This window comes from Ambystoma mexicanum, chromosome 5q, assembly GCF_040938575.1.
Source record: "Ambystoma mexicanum isolate Mex_15411 chromosome 5q, UKY_AmexF1_1, whole genome shotgun sequence".
NCBI classification, from domain to species: domain Eukaryota; kingdom Metazoa; phylum Chordata; class Amphibia; order Caudata; family Ambystomatidae; genus Ambystoma; species Ambystoma mexicanum.
Window position 1 is genome coordinate 1,220,190,185 of NC_090933.1, and position 18,021 is coordinate 1,220,208,205.

Genomic DNA, 18,021 nt, shown 5'->3' on the forward strand with positions numbered 1-18,021 from the left:
TAAAAAATAGACCTGCATTGCTGAACTCATCCTCTTCAATGACAAGCACAGGCAAAGCCAATAGGCCTCGATTGGTAAAGGTGGAGGGGAATGTTGAACAGCCTCACAGTACAACAAATGGCATTTTGGCTTTTAATGGTGTTATTTTGTCTTTGAAGAGAATTACATACATACAAACTTTATTTCGAAATGTTAATTTCATAAAAGTACACAATAAGCACACAAGGTAAAAATATGTAAAACCCCTGAAAATACAAGTTCTTAAACAGCATTAACGTTTTTTTTAAATATGAAGCGGGCAAAGAAGTGGCCAGTAAGTGGTTACTGCTGGGAGAATCTGCTGTCTCTTTCCACTACAGCCGGAGGAGGGGTCCCGGACCCGGCCAGTGCCCGCTCATAGAAATTTTGCTAGGTGCGCAGCGCGGCGCTGGCAAGCAAGTAGCTAGTAAGTGGTTACTGCTGGGAGAGTCTGATGTCTCTTTCCACTACAGCAGGAGGAGGAGTCCCGGACCCGGCCCGTACCCGCTCATAGAAATGTTTGCTAGGTGCACAGCGCTAGCAAGCAAGTGGCTAGTAAGTGGTTACTGCTGGGAGAGTCTGCTGTCTCTTTCCACTACAGCAGGAGGAGAGTCCCGGACCCGGCCAGAACCTGCTCATAGAAATGTTTGCTAGGTGCGCGGCTCTGGCAAGCAAGTGGCCAGTAAGTGGTTACTGCTGGGGGAGTCTGCTGTCTCTTTCCACTGCAGCAGGAGGAGAGTCCCGGACCCGGCCAGTACCTTCTCATAGAAATGTTTGCTAGGTGCGCGGCGCTGGCAAGCAAGTGGCCAGTAAGTGGTTACTGCTGGGAGAGTCTGCTGTCTCTTTCCACTACAGCAGGAGGAGAGTCTGGACCCGGCCAGTACCTGCTCATAGAAATGTTTGCTAGGTGTGCAGCGCGGCGCTGGCAAGCAAGTGGCTAGTAAGTGGTTACTGATGGGAGAGTCTGTTGTCCGTTTACACTACAGCAAGATGATGAGTACCAGACCCGGCAAGTGCCTGCCATAAAACTGCCTGCCAGGCGTGCAGCGTGGGCAAGGAAGTAGCCAGTAGGTAGTAACTGGTGGGAGAGTCTACCTTCCCTTTACACTACAGGAGGAGGAGGAGTCCCAGACCCAGGGAGTCCCTGCCCGAAAACTGCCTGCCAGGGGCAGTGTGTGCAAGGAAGTGGCCAGTAAGTGGTTACTGGTTGTTTTTGGTAGGGTGTAGGGGGTGTATCCACTAGCTTTCTAAGACACCACTCCCCACTCCTAAGTGGTGCGATTGTGGCACCCACCGACCCATAGTACCTCACCGTTACATTTGTGCAATCGATTAAGGCTGGTGCTTGTGCGGACCCAGGAAACCTGGATAAATATCCCTTGGCCCAGGCTCTGAAAACTCTGATAGCAATCAGCAAGATAACTATCTCCTGGGTGAGGCAGAGGGGGAGAGACGGTCTATAGCATCTCCTCGAACCGGCAGGCGTTCCCTGCCAACCCGGGTTGCCATAGCCCGCCAATATTGCAGTATAGTCGTTCCACAGATATTTGACTTGGTAAGTTTTGCAATCCGCGAAGACCGTTCTCCTGCATGTAACTCTAACTCCAACTGACTGTGTGCGACGAACAGCCCACTATAAGCTTATATAATCGATCAAAGCGATCAAAGGGCCCAGAGGCCGAACAATGGACCTTTAAGTATTCCTGCCCAGTCTCATCTCTATTGGCATCCCTTATGTAGTCCTTATAAATGCTATGAGCACTGACTTTTACTAGTTTTCATTAGCTTTTATTCGCTTTTATTAGCTTTCAATGGTCAGGCTGTTTTAATCGACCATATTTTATTCAGCTGTGTTTTATGGCACGTTCAGTGGTATGTGTGGATGTTGTTTTTTCAATATCTAGTTACAATTTAATCTAAGCATTTTTGCAAATTGTTCTGTACCTATACTGTCTATATGGTGGCAGTGGACTTCGTTTTTTTATCACTAATTGGTAATCGAATCGAAGCGCTTTTGCACAATGTACTTTGCACCATAGAGTTTGCATGGTGGCTGCGTGCTTTTTCTTTCCAAACGTTAACCGGTAATTCAACCAGACATTTCTGCACAGCGTATCTTGCACTTTATATGGTCTATATAGTTCACCTTTGAGTTAGTGAGCATGAGAGCGTCAACCAAAGGTGTTTAATTGTGCTCCTAGTGCTATTGGTACCTGTGATGCTGGAAATGCATCGGAGGGACGGGGCCTCCGTATCCTTGTCCTTTACTGCTTTTTATCGTGTGTTCTGTCATGTTTTCCGCGCAAGAGTTCATGTGGGACTCCTGGCAGTGCAGCTCTCTCTCTTTTGGTTTGGTGAACAGACCCATGGGATAACCTTATGGCACCCATAGGTAGTGGTGAAACCCTGCGCCCCCTAGGGTATGTTTTTGGGCACCTATGTGTGACCCACAGAGCAGGGTACGGGCTGGTGGCAGTTCTGTGCTGAAATGACTGGTGCCCTGAGCGTCTTCCATTTTGGGATGCCCAGGCACTGTCATTGGAATTGGTAGATTCCGGATGGAGACAAAATGGCCCCCACGGCCTCCTGCCTTCCATCACCTGTTACCTTGATCTTCCCGAAGTCCCGGGAAGCCCTGCCTCTGTCCCTTCCCCCAGACTGGCTGTTGGTTGGAAGTTCCATATATGGCAGTAAATGCCGACCAGACTGGTTGGAGCCTTCTCAACGGCCGTATGTTGTGGGTACGCCTGTGGGTGGCACCTGGGTGAATGGAGTGTGTGACGAATATACATTCTATGTTGTGGTTGTCTAGTATCTGGTGGTTGACACAATGGTTGAGACAGCCCTGCCCGAAACCGGTATTAATGCAGCTTGGAGTGTTGAATGGCTCGGTATTTGTCCCAATACACATAACTTGTTGTGAGTGTCTGGAGAGAAGTGAATGGCCTGAATGCCCCGTTTGCCTGATTGGCTGCCTGCATGAATGACCGTAGTCGTGATTGGATGCTTGAGTGTGACCCAGCGGAATGAATGGGAGATCAACAGTATATCTGGGGACCTCTCACTGCTAGGAATCGTGTTCAGAAGCTCAAGTCCACTACGACGAGTAACTGGAGTAACTGAAGCTTGATCTTGAAACCCTGCTGGATGAGAAGAATTGCTGTTTCTCTCCTTCGCAATCTGAAAGCTGCTGTGCTTCAAGAACTGACCCAGAGAGGACCTGGTAAGGCGCCCTCTTCCCAAGCTACGAGGGACCATCGTGCACAGCAGATGTTTGCCTAAGCTCCCTGGTAGACAGACCTTCGACAGGCTGCCGACCCGATATGTGGATTGCTGCAGAACTCCAAGGAGAAGCGCCCAGACTGTTGTCCGCCACTGTCGACGACCGCCGTCGCCGACTGGAGCCGCCGTGCTCTCGTTGCCGAAGAACTTAATTGATCCAAGGACCCCCTCGTCTGCATCGTCGCTGCTGTATCCTGCTGGAGAAGCCCTGACCGGCGATGTGCCGAGGAGCATCCACCGGTGGGTTTCCCGCCACTAAAAGACCACAGAGACGCCGATGACTCGGCGCCCTTGCTGGGCCACAGTTCTTCAACTCTTTGCGGTCTAGAACTATTGACACCAAGGTGCCCCGCATGCCTCTTCCTGGCAGGATGCTTACGCTTCCCCATCAACGAGCACAGCTAGGAACGACGCAGCCACTTCACCGTCGTAGCTCGACCTGTTCTCCGTCGGACGTTTGACGACCTGTGACTCCTGCCTGAAAGGGAGGACACTCAAGAAGGGCCGTCGATTCCCCGACGTGGAACGCTACAACGCCAAGGCACTTTGGGGTTGCAGAACTATTGGAAAGTCTAGTGTGAACAATATATGGACTGTGCTTGTATCTTTCTTTTACAGGTTGCCCAGGTGGGGGGATCCCCACACAGAACTGTGTCCAGGTATCCTTACCCTGAGAACCAACCCCTGCACTCCTTAAATTATGTGAGGCACCCCTAAACTTCATTGCAAACAAAATCCTGGAAAACAAGAAGCATGCCTGCCTTTGCATCCCAAAGGATTGAAAGGACAGCGGTGTGTTATCCTTGCGTGTGACTCCGGATGCTGCCCAATTGAGTACAAAGTGTTCATTGTAACTAGAACGTCTATGTAAGGGTAAGTGTTGTCGGAAATGGAATGAGCACCAAGCTGAGAATGCACTATGTACTTAATGATTCGAGGATGTAACTCTTTTATCACAGACATATTAGTCAAATATAAAGCTCTGTGGTCATTCTCATGTTCCCAAATTACGGTCCAAGGTTAAATATGGAGTAACAAGATTACATGGTTAGAGCAACATTTTGTATTTTCTGTATTGTATTGAATTTATGCAGCGTTTTAATCCAAAATGCTTTACAAGAGGAACCAACAATATACAGCAAGCATTACACAACAATTGAATTAAATCAGAAAGCAGTACAAAAACAATTTACATTATGGAAGGGGAAGAAGAGGAGGCAGGGGTCAAGGAGAGAGAGGAGAAAAAGGGTGGTGGAAAAGGAGAGAGAAGAAGTATGAGAGGAGGGAGAGGGAGTGAGGAGAAGGAAGGAATAGAGGAGGGTGACAAACGTACAGGAAATTAGGAAGGAGAGAGTGGAGAGAAAGGAGAGAGAGAAAGGGGGAAGGAAGTAAGAAAGGAAAAGGAGAGATTGGGGAGAATATTAAAGAAGTACAAGAAAGCAAAGGGTTTTAAGGAGATGAGTGGGGAGGTACGAAAGTAATTAAAGGAGGAAGTAGAGCAGATGGAAAGAGGGAGGCGGTTCCAGTGGAAAGGGGCAAGGAGTTGAAAAGAGCATAAGCGAGAAGGGGCACAGGGAGGACTGGAGAGGAGAGTAGGAAGAGATTGGAAGAGCGGAGAGATTGGGCGGGAGTTTAGAAAGTGAGGAGGGAGGAGATATAGGGGGGGCAAGACCATGGAGGGATTTGAATACGAGACAGGGGAAATTGAATTTGAGCTGGGAGTGACTTGGGAGCCAGCCTAGAGAGGAGAGAGAATAGGAGATGGAGTCATGGAGAGAGAGAAGGCAGAGGGAGCGGATGGCAGAGTTGTAGATAGACTTGAAAGGGGAGAGGTGAGAGGAGGGGAGTCCAAAGAAGAGAGTAGAGCAGTAGAAGAGTCTATAGAAGATGAGTGAGGAGATTAAGAGTTTGGTGGCGTGAAAGGTTAGGAAGGAGCAGATTTTACGAATGTCGTAGAGGTGAAAGCTCAAGATCTAGCGGTAAGAGAAATATGGTGAGAAAGGGAGAGGTGGGGGTCAAGATAACGACCTAGGTTGCACACATGGGGAGAGAAGGATAGTTTGGAGGGGGAAAAAAATGAGAGGGTGAGGAGAAGGAGGAGGGAGAGTGCATGCGTGAAAGAAAAGGACTTCAGTTTTGTCGGTATTGAGAGTAAGGAAGTGAGAGGACATCCACGATTTAATGGCAGAGTGGCAGGAGGAAAGCTTCTCATGGATATCAGGAGAGAAGGAGGAGAAGGAGAGAAAGAGCTCGGTGTCGTCTGCATAGAAATAATGTGAGACGCCAAAGGAGGAAATGATGGGAGCTAAGAAGGAGGTGTAGAGCGAAAAGAGAAAGGGACCAAGGACAGAACCTTGGGGAACGCCATGGTTGAAAGGAAGGGTGGGAGAGGTAGAACCGCCCAGGAGACGGCAAAGGTACGGTTAGAGAGGTAAGAAGAGAACCATAGAAGGGCAGAGTCTTTGAGGCCAAATGAGGAGAGAGAATTAAGTAGAAGAGTATGGTCGACGGTATCAAAAGCAGCAGAGAGGTCGAGAGGAATGTTTGGTGTGGCGTGAGGAGAGGAGAGAGTTGAGAACAGAGGTAAGGGCAGTTTCAGTGGAGTGTAGAGGGCGGAAACCAGATTGAGTGTCAGGCAGGAGAGAGTGGTTGGAGACGAAAGAGGAAAGTTGAGAGTAGACAATGCGTTTAAGGAGTTTAGAGAGAAAGGATAGGAGAGAGATGGGACGGTAGTTGGAAGCAAGGTGGGGGTTATCAGAAGGTTTTTTGAGTATAGGAATAATAGTCGCATGCTTGAAAGGAGCTGGAAAAGTGGAAGACGTGAGGCAGGTATTGAAGAAAGAGGTGAGATAGGGTATAGGGAGGGGGTAGATTTTAGGAATGAGGGGGGTAGGAATGGGGTCAGAAGGAGAAGCTGTAGGATGAGTTCTTGAGAGTAGTAAGGTAACTTCAGATTGAGTGACTGGAAGAAATGAAAACATGGAGTGGGGTAGAAGGAGGAGGAGGAGGAGGAGGAGTAGCGTAACAAGGAGAGGAAAGGAAAGTTTGGCAAAGATTGAGGACTTTGTTGGAGAAAAAGGAGGCAAGATCAGAGGCAGTAAGAGAAGAGGCGATAGAGGGACCAGGGGTAGAAGGAGAGAGGAGAAGGGTTAAGTTTTGAAAGATACGACGAGGGTGAGAAGATTGAGATTGGAGAAGGTCAGAGAAATAGGAGCGTTTGGCAGAGTTGAGGCACGAGCCATAGAGAGTATGATAGGAGAAGTATGCAGATTGGTTGGAGGGGATGGGGTGTTTGAGCTATAGTCGTTCAGGCACCTGAGAAGGCGGCGCAAGGAGGAGAGGTGAGAAGAAAGCTAAGGTTGTGCAGGTTCGCGAGAAGGGCGGAACGGTGAGAGGGTAGAGAAGATCGAGAGTAGAAGTGAGGGAGGAGGAAAGGGTAGAAGAGAGTTCAGAGGCTGAGAGTGAAGAGAATATGGAGAGGCGGGGGAAGAAGAGCAGGATGTGAGGAATAATGAAGGGTTGAAGTAGAGAAGATCTCGCTGGAAAAAGAGGGTGGGGGATGGAGGCAGACGCTTGCGACAAAGGGAAAGTTAATGGGCTGGGACCCACTCTTGTGTGTAGATCTGGATAAGGACATATTAGTAAGGAAGTCAGGGGCATACCTTTTTTTGCCAAAGGGTACGGCTGACTGCGACTCGAATGCGAACAGGATGCAAACAGGGCCTTTTTCCTCTGCCTTCTCCACAGGCTGGCTTCCGCCTTACTGCAATTCTGATTGGGAGAAGTAAGTCTGGTTACCTGGCAACCAAGGGTAAATTCATGCACCGGACCCTTTGCGTCGGCCATTTTGGAATCAGGCGGTGGCTCGGCGGCAACGTTGAGGGGTACAAAAATAAGCAAAAAGGCAATGTCTAAGGGTTGTAAGGGATGAATGAAGACACAAGCAGGTCTCACCCTGTGTGTATGATGCTGGATGCTGGTTCCACACGCAGGTCCAGAGCTGTAGCTAGATTGCGGTCGAAGCACTGGATCACTAGCAGCTCATGTTCACTGCTCCAGCAGGAGGGGAGATAGGCTCCTGCCCTCTCCACTGCACGGTGACAATGCTTCTGGGCTAGGATGCAAACAGGGCCTTTTTCCTCCTCCTTCTCCGCAGGCCGGCTTCCGCCTTATGGCGAATCTGACTGGGTGAAGTAGGGCTTTGAGTAGGGTGTGAGCTGTGATTATTCCTGTGAGTAGGGCGTTGTAGTGCAGATCATGGATCATGGTATTCCCATAGTGATTGGTTAGCTGAAGCTATCCTAGATTGCGGAGGGTGTATTAGCTGGTTAAGTCTCTTGGAGAGATGCATTTCACACATTAGGCGATGCAACGGGTGCAGTTAATCACAAGAGGATAGAAGTTTACGCTACCCTGGAGAGGTAGGAAGACAGCTGTGGGGTTTTCTTTTGGGGTTTTGTGGGGTTTTGTGTGGGATGGGAAGCAACGGGTCATTGTTCTGTGTATGCGCACTTGTCTGTACATTTGCATTATTACTTTAGTTTGGTGACGTCACCCTTAGGTTGGTGCATAGGATGCAGAGATTGATGGTGAGGGGCTAGTGTTGTGAACTTGGGAGAGTCAGAAGAGGTGAACCAGTGGCAGTGTGCGGAAGGCACATACGCAACATTGTGGGTGTGTGCCGGATAAGGCTATGATTTGGTGAAGAGGGGCTGTACGTGGAGTACACTGGCTAAGGTGAAGAGCCAAGAAGGCTCATAGAAATTGAAAGGTGTTAAATTACCTTCTTTTGTTCCCTGAACAGCAGATTTTCAAAATCCTCAACTTGAGGTCAGGCAAAGGTGGTACATAATGTATTTAGGGAATAGCAGGGTAATTACTCCCCTTCAACTGTTAAGTAAGAAGCTGCCGTTTTACAAAGATATATTAGCCAATTACAGTATAGAATGGTCCAAAGTTACAGTGGGCACATTAATAAGACCCTGGCCCCCCACAGGCAGCTTCTCCAGAGACATGCAGCAATCTCTACTGACACACATACAGAGCAAGTACAAGGGAAATAAGCTGAACAAGTGCCTGATTATTTGAGCTGTGGATCATGTTTCAGGAGGGGAAGGGGGAGTGGCGAGGCGCCAGGAGATGCTGAAACAGCACGAGGGGAAGGAAGAGGGGCCTCACCCTTTCGCACCTCCCTCTGTCTCCCCAAGTGTAATATCTGATGACACAGATGATGAGCAAGAAATCTACCCCATAAGGGAACTAAAGGCAGCAGAAGGACTTTCAAATCCCACATACAAACCACCACCATACACTAAAGAGAACAAACAGGAGGGTGCAGAACAAACCACTAGCAGCAGAGGCACGAGAGAGGAAGGGCTACAGAATGCAAAAGCAGAATCTGAAGTACATAGGTACAGAGGAATGTATAGCAGCACGAATACTTTTGAAACTTAAGGGGAAGACAACAGGGGAGGTGGAAGAAGTGACCACAGCAATAGATAGTTGGGAGAAGGAGCGCAAAAAGCTTGACTGGGCCGAACACATGGAGGAAGAAAAGTGAAGGGAGAGGGACCAGGAAATTAAAGTGCAGAGTGAGGAGAGGGACAAGAGAAGAGTGGAGGAACTGGAAGGGGAGGACAAGGAACAGAGGAGGATGGAAGAGAGGCATGGAAAAGGAGCATGAAGAAAGGATAGCAAGGGAACTGAAGGAAAGGAAGAGGTTAGAGAGGGAGTTGAGACAGAAGAGGGAAAGGGAACTAGAGGAGGAAGAGAGGACGAGAGAGATATCAGAGGAAGAAAAACACAAGTTAGCAGAAAGGGAACAGAGAAAGTTACAACTAAAAAGGCTGGCAAGGGAACAGGCACAAAAGCAAGAGGATGAGCGGGCCATAAAAGTGGTCAGCAGGCGGGTTGCAATGGAATGGGAAAGGAAGAGACGGAAGGACAGAACCAGAGAGCACAGACAGACATGAAAGAGGCTCAGTAGGGAGTGGTGTAGCATGAATGGGCTTATGGAAGTTGGTACAACAGACATTATTAAAGTATGAAAGGGGCAGTAAAAACTAGCCCTAACTCACAAGTACCAGCACCACAACAGCAGCACCACAATACACACCACCCATTTGGGGAGGATAGATTAGGCAGGCTGGCTTCCATCAGGGGTTCAAAGGAAGGGGAGGACTCCAAAGAGGGTGCGGCTTTGGACCACAGATGCACTACAATCAGGGAGTATTTTGTGGATATGGACAGCAGGGACCATAGAATGCAGGAGACTTTCCAGGGGGGTTTCCAGGACAGGGGAGGGAGCCACCACAGTGATGGACCTGCAGGCAGTTAGGACATGTTTGAAGAACCTGTCATTTTGGAGGAGCACAGCAGAATTTTGGGGGATCAGGGACAACAACACTATGCAGGGGCACAGGGCCAGCAGCAACAAAACATAAAATTCACAATTGAATGGAGTAAAGAGCAAGTGAGTTTTCTAGACCTCACAATTAAAAAAACACGGACAACCCTTGATACCTCACCATACAGGAAGAAAACGGATAAGAATACACTACTAGACTATTCCAGCTTTCATCCTCATGGCCTAAAATACAACCTAACCCTTATGGGCAATTTTTACGTATTCGATGTAATTGCACCGCTAAGGATGATTATGATGTACATGAATCACAATTAAAAAAACGTCTGCAAATGCGGGGATACCCGAAGAAGATGGTGAATAGCAACTTGAAGAGAGCAGCTAACACCAATAGTGAGATTACCCTAACCACGAAGGAAAAACAGTCCAATAACAGATTGGTGTGTGTCACGACATACAACCCCATTAGTAATGATATTTAAAAAATCATCAATCAGAATTGGGATCTAGTAAAAAAAAACAAGGACCTTATCGAAGAAGCCAAGGTTTGCATTCAAGCGTAAGTTGCTTGCTCCAAAGTTTGGTATACACCAATAGGGAGAAATCAAAGGAATAGATGGTCCTCAATCAATGGGGTCTTCCACCCATAATTGGACACCACAAATGTGGTAACTGTGTTGTGTGTCCATTGACAGAAACTAAATATGTGTTCCAATATGTTAACACCAAATGGGAACTCAAAAGCCATACCAATCGCTTAACAAAAAATGCAATATATATTATCTCATGTCCCTGTGACCAACTGCATGTAGGAAAAACTACAAGAGAAATCAGACTGAGAATAGGGGAACATCATTCCTGTATACGCAACAGGGGGATTGATAAACCCCTGGTTGATCACTTTATTAAAATGAACCGCAAAGATACACATCTAAAATGGTTTGTGCTGCAAACCATCAGACCCAAAAATCGAGGGGGAGATATGGCCACCACACTACATAAGCTTGGACAGTGCTGGATCTATTCCCTAGACACAATACGCCATGGACTGAACATTTCAGTGGAATGGAATGCCCTACCACTAAGTAAAACAGGATCACCCATTATAAGGTCACATCATCAGGCTCCCTTGGCAAGCCACATTGGCGTATTCAGTATGGAATCAAGGAGCAGAGTTAAGCATAAAATAGCAGTAGGAGGTGGAGGTGTTCTGATATGCCACAAATTATGTCAGTTTTTCCCTCAGACTTCGGAGAAATCGTGTGTGGCATCGGCTGAAAAGAATCTCCAGCATACCATAGAAAATGCCATCTAAATCTCTGGAGTACATGACAAAATATCAAGTATGTACCGGGATGTGCCATATAAAAATAAAAACAAAAATACATTTTAACATTTCCTTTCACAAATATGATATGATGGGGGTTCTGAACTATATCTCCCAGAAATCCATGGGAGTCAATTTTTCGATGTGGCAGGTTATTTCCAGCCGTTTGCGTGATTTAAGTGGGGCACACTGTGGGCAAGTGAATGTAACACCCCCAACATACGTTCATCAAGAGAATCGGGTGTTTATATGGTGAACTGAGTACACGTCTACACAGGTCTCTCAGACACGGGAGGGAAAGACTGTGTATAGTCCCCTTTCTACCTCTATGGTCTTGTTTTCAACCCAGGAAGCCGTGTATGCCATACACTCCGAGACTGCAGCCATCGACGCAGCCGGACGCTCATAAGTGAGACAAGCAGTACAGTTGGAATATTCACGCTTTTGAATGCCTGAATATGTGACTGATAACCATAAAGATTAAATGCCACAATCATGTAGCTGGGACTGTAACACATGTCCCTATATGACTCCGTAGATAACTCAAGATCGACACCCAGTTAAACTATGGTCTTCAATGAACATCAACATTTTGGGTGCCTGAGCTAATTGACTTTCTCCAACAACCATTTTATGGCCAAAAATTTCACAAGAGTAAGCACTTATATAACGGAATTAAATAATGCGATCAATTTTAGGATGTCATAGTTCGCTATTTTCCAGCTCATACGCAGGCCCTTGTGTTTGTTTCCTCACTCTGCAAGACCATAATTCAATTTTGGCTGCACTACTTGACAGAAAAACATAGTAGGAAGTATCCTTTCTATCCAGCTACTACAAATCGCTCCTGCCAATATCCAATTGGCTAGATACATCATCAGCCTAGGATTAAGAAGTGAGTATTATTTCTCTTCCAAGAATAATTTGTATGACCAGGGTAGGCCACACGGACCAATTATATGTGAATTCTAAACAGGCCATTGGCTTGTTTTGCATTTTGCAGGAAGAGATATGGTCTCTCACTGCATCACTGAATACATTACAAGGATTTACTCCACAATTGAGTCATCATCCCCTGAAACCCAGCGGAGATGAGCAATAAATTGAGACATTGCTTCCTTATGTTCTTTAATTTTAATTAGTGTATTATTATTTTGTAGACTCTGGGTTCATCCTATCTATAGTTGAGGCAACACACATTGGACAGTTGCACTCCGTCCTGATGAAGGTTGGCTAGAATAATAGGGCAAGGGGGTTTCCGCCCTCAGTAAACTACAACCGAAACACGTGTCGACAGATGCACAACTCCTGCAACACAGACAGAGAGATACATCTTAGAATATATGAGTTTTGATTTTGAATTAGGTTTCCTTTTTTGTTATGGGATCAATAAAATACCCAGATGATGAATGTTTGCTAGTATGATGATGGTATATATGAGATATGAATGAGTGATGAATGATGGGAAAAGTCTTCTGTTGAGACTTTTTTACATGTACAAAATTGTGTTAATAGTTTGAAATAAATATTATGCATTGTTAATATTTGACTATAATGATACAAAATCCTGTCATCTTTGTTCTATCGGTCTAATTATTTTGTTTGTTTTGCCAGCAGCAACAAGGAAAGATGCAGGACTCATTTCAGCAGACACCACAAGCACCAACACAGGCACTGTCACCACTGCAGGTAAAGACACAGACACCACAAAGGATAGCACCACTACCCCAGTACTTATAAGCATCACAACCCAGAGGGACAGCACGAACACAGAACACTGATACCATAGCAACAATATCGGTTAGACGACTGGGAGGGGTCCCCGTGGTGGTGAACAACCCTTTCACAGGAAATTAATTTTCATTATACCCTTAATAGGACAGCCCGCAGACTAACTTGATGTGTCCCATCCTGTCACTAACACCCAATCCTGCAGAGGAACCTTGCATAGGGGTGGCAATAGGTGACAAAACCTTTTCCTTTCTGGTTGACTGTGGGGTGACTAGGTCATGCATCAGGGAAGGGACATTTGTGACATCATGAGCAGATTGAACATGACCATTTCATTCACAGACAAAGCCATAATTTGCTCCACACCAGGCATATGCATGTTGAAATATAAGACAGATTGTTCAGGGATATTGTGGGAGCACAGTTCAAAGGGGGTTGACTGAAGATAGTGTGGTGCAAGACAGTAAAACCAGCTACATGCTTGGCAGAGGTCCACCGACCAGAGGATTGGGCTCATGAATGTGCATAGAACATAGAACAATTCAGTGAGACTTGCAAGAAGGAGGAAGGTGCACTTGAGGGGGGAGCAGTGCTTTACATTGACAGTTCACCAACCATTGATCAGACTGAGGGGGGCAGGTGGAGAGGAACTGCTGTAGTGAGACTGAGGCAAGACAGGACAAGTGAGGTGGTTGTGGGTGCACGATTACCATCTCATTGTTCAGCACAAGCAGCAGAACTAGTGTCTCTCATACTGGCACTAGAACACAGCATAGACAACTAAAGGAGAGACACAATGCCCCTGGAGGAGTGCGGTACATGGTGATGAGGGAAGGGTAAAACTGCCTGCTAGAGAAACAGATAATGGAATTGCAGGGAACTGCTCCACAGGAGGAGAGAGAACTCTGAGTAAAGAGAGGATGTTCCATGTCCCAAACAGACACCTTTTGGTGACAGAATAATGCAGGGAAAGTAGTCATGCCACTAGCGCTGTTGAACACAGCACTGGGACAAACACATTAGCCAACACACACAGGGAAAGAGGTCATAGCTGCATCAATTGGAGAAAATTGGTTGTGTCCAAAATTTGAATGAAAAAGTTGCGAATTTCGCTAGTACCAGCTTAAGTGTCAGTGGTTCACAGCGGGACACGCCCTGAGAGTTATGAGAGAAGCCATATCAAGACCCGATGGCCAATTTCTACACCTTCACCTAAATTCAGTGTATATGATCCAAGTGTGTCAAGGATACTGCTTCATGATAGTGGTTGTCTGGCCATTTTGCAGATGGATTTTGAATTGCGCATCAAGCAAGGGTCTGGTGCATGAATTTACCCTTGGCTTCTCCCACTCGGACACTCAAACATTGTGAGAGTAGCACATAGATGTCAGGTCAAGAAATGGAAGAATATGTCAATTCTCAGGTCTCAAGTGCTTCTTTTTCATTTCTCACCAGATACAACGACCCAGGGCAGGCCTGAAGACAACGGAAAAGTACATTATAATTTCTAATTTCTAAGAACTAGAGACTGCACCAAAATGTAGCCCTACAAAGGGGTGGCCACCTGGCAACTAGGGAGCAACAATCGACCAGGCCAACGCAACAGATTTCGATGAACTGCATGAGCTCAGAGACATTCCTGAGTTAGGGAAACCTGGCCATCCTATAGTCCGACGCTCCCAAGCAGCTAGACTAGAGAAAGACAAACTTGTGTGCATCGACAGCTGTAACACATTATACGTGACTTAATACTTTTTTGCACACGCAGGTCGTGAAGCAGAAACTAATATGTTGTGCACCCGACAGCTGTAACACTGTTTTGTTCTCTCTCTCTCTTTTCCTCGCACATGCAGGTAGTTGCGTATGTTGTTCGACTTGTGTAGGGAATTTCTTTGATGTTACCTCCCATTAATCAGCCGAGAGCATTTTCCAACCTGTTGTCCACTCTATGAGAAGACCCAGGAGCTTTAGAGCATGATTCCCTGAAGTATATTTCCTTGCTTTCATTGAATACCTAGCCCAAACTTTTCTTCAACTTGAATACAGTGCATGCCCTGTCCTACCCACATTAAGAGACCCCTCAATAAGAAATGTATGGGGGGAGGTTTTATTTTCACCCTTAGTGATTACTTAGTTCACAGAACTTGAGGGTACTGCCAAGTACTAACTTCTTAACACCTTTCTTGCGATTTTCAGGCGGGCAACTTTATCGTCTCATCAGCTGCAAGGATCCAGCAGCATAAGTGGATATTGGTGGGTTAATAAAAACTGTTATCATTGTGGCGGAATTATTAATCATCAGTGGAATGATGTGGGTGGTCCTTTGGAAATTATTTGTAAGAATGAGCATTAGCGCTTAACCCCTTACTAACATTTCCTGACCCAAACAGGAAGGCCTACAGTGCCAGAGGGAAAGGGAGACACTGCTGCCAAGGTAAGGAGATGTAAGCACAGTGTTGATGCAAACATGAAGGGAGTAAACATTTACCTCAGAGACACAGCACGAGTAACCAAAAACATGTGGTATACACACATATACAAGGTTGGTAGGTACACCACCGGGGGGAGCTGTTATGTCTGCTCTTGAATCCCCTATGCCTTGAGTTCCTCGAGAATATTCATTGCAACTGAAATACCTGCAGCAAGAGCCTGATGCTGATGTATCTCACAATGTTCCAAATGCGAGGAAGATTCCAAGGGAATGCAGCAACATTGAGATGGATGTCAAAAGGGACCTTCCACTATGAAGATAATTACATCAAGACATTAGCCATGATGAACAATTACTGGCAGCTCAGTGAGGTGTTCCAATTCACAACAGAGGGGCCTGAGCCAGGAGAAATGAGACTATCACACTGAATGGACAAGAGTAAATGAGATCTGGGGAGAACATGCTTGATGGGAAAGACAACAGAGATTGACCTATGGACGTCTATATACTAATGATGGCTGGGAAGATGGGTTGTTAGGAAGCAAAAACACTGACCCTAGCCAAAGCACCGGTGAGCAGGATGCAAGAAGAACATGACAAGTGCCTAAAGATGTGGGACAGGATTGTGAAGTTAGTGACTCAGGTGGAGAATGAAGCTAGACATATTCCAATAATCCCCCTGAAGACTCCTGCCTGTGTTACCAGCATAACAGTGATGAAGAAGTTAGTCAAAATGTAGGAAGCAAACTGGGAAGTTTGCAGGGTCCAGCCCTTCTGTTTGCCAACAACATAGTCTTATTAGACTATAACTATAGTGGCTTGCAGTGAGCATGAAATACCTTGTCTATTCACTTCAGAACAATTTAATTCTTAACATGAAGAAAACACTTATAATTGCCATTATTTCAAACAAGTCTAAGAAACACATTTTATGGTCACTCAATTGGTCAATTTTAAATCTTCCTCTGAATTAGAGTATCTAGGCTTCTTGATTAACAACAGAGACAATGTTGATCGATTGATTGCAAAGTTAAAAACAGAATTAGTACCATTATTAATTCAAACAGAAAATAATCTTCAAGAGATTTCATAAGTATACTTTGCTGTCAGTGATTACATTTTTATCTTGGCAAAGTAATTCCTTCAATTGCATATGGGTTGGAGCTCAACTTTTTCAACTGCAAGGCCCATGACAGGATGAAATGGTTAAATGGTCTTTTTGAAGAAATGTCTGTGACTCCCATCATCACTTCCTTTATTGGCGTTTAGACACGAAATTGACATCCCAGTGTGATGGGTCATGGAACATATCACAGAGCTAAGTTTGTTTCTGAAAATTCTTGATCCACCATTCAATTTTGCTTTGTGATCTTCAAGTTATTCTGACCTCAAAGTATTGTAAAGTATTGCTTCAGTATGTTGAGGAGTGTGGGCTTATTTTGGAGGATATAGACTCAAATAGGGATCAACATCTCATGAACCCAGGTAGGGTGTATAAAACAATGAAAATATGTAATGGAGTAGAGACCAAGAATTATTGGCAGGGTTCAAATTATATAAGGATTGGTTAACCAGTATAGGAAATATCGCACCCTACCTGGGTGTGTTGAAAGAATCCCGAATCCGAAGCAACGCCTACTTTCTCTCCGTTCTGAACCTTTAAGACTCTCCAGAGATGGGGGCTGTTTTGACAAATAAAGAGGAAGGTTCCCTACTGTAGGCTCTGTAAGAGTGCAGCCTACCTATATATTCTTAAACATTGGATAATATATTGTCCAAAAACTGCGGATATGCAGGTATTGCACATCAGGAGATTTGTATTTGATGTCGGCAATCTAGAAAGTCAATGGCTTGGAACAGACTGGTGATCGGCCACTCAACAAAACTAATTATAGCACTGGTTAGAGTTTTAGGTATTATTGACTAATCCCTAGATGAAATTGTGTACTTAAACAAAGTGAGTGATAATTTGAAATATGCTGCTATGTATTGGATTGTGTGTAAAGTTGGTATTGTGTATGTGATGTTTTGTATTGATTGTCAAATGCTTCGACAAGCAGAGAGTGGAGGGCAGGTCTCTCTCCTCAGCTGGCGCTTGCCTTTGGAACAACCTCCCTGCCCCTCTCAGACTTGAGCCAGAACTCCTTACATTCTGGAAACTGCTAAAAACTCTGCTGTTCTCTACCTCTTTCCCTCTGTCCCTTCCCTGTTAATCACACCATTGCTGCTGTGACCGGTGGCTTGATCCTTATGAATCTCAAAGGATTCCAGGCCCTTCTTCCCAGTCGATACCAGAGGTCCCCCCCCCATCTCCACTTCCCTGCCTTTGTGGGCCCTGCTTGGCGGCTCTGCTTCCCACCCTTGGGAGTCACTTGCACTAGCAATTAGCTTGAGGTTCTCCTTCTTGGCTCCCCTTAGCACTTCCCTCCCTGACCATTTACCAACACTTGTTCACTCCTTTACTCCCCTACTCCCCACTTCCTCCCTCCCTTTCTGCTGCACTTTTCTTCACTGCACTTGCACGTCCCAATGCCACAAGGCCTAGTAGGACCATGACTGTATTTTACTGTTTTTGCCATTGCTATTATTTCCTCTGTTCCCTTCTCATTTAGCCTTGTGGCGCTTTCAAACATAATTCTGTTAAAAATCTTGCATGAGAAATTCTCAATAAAATAAATAACAATAAATAGAAATTGATTTTGTAATGATTTTGTATAGATTCCTGTATTTTAATGTAAATTTGTTTTGTGTTAAAAATATATAAACTAGAAAAACAATAAAATAAAATGTATCTAGGCTGCTCTGGGTTAGTGTAGTCTGGGAAAAGATATGGTAGGGAAGCTGCTCTAGCTGCTCTAGATTGGTGGA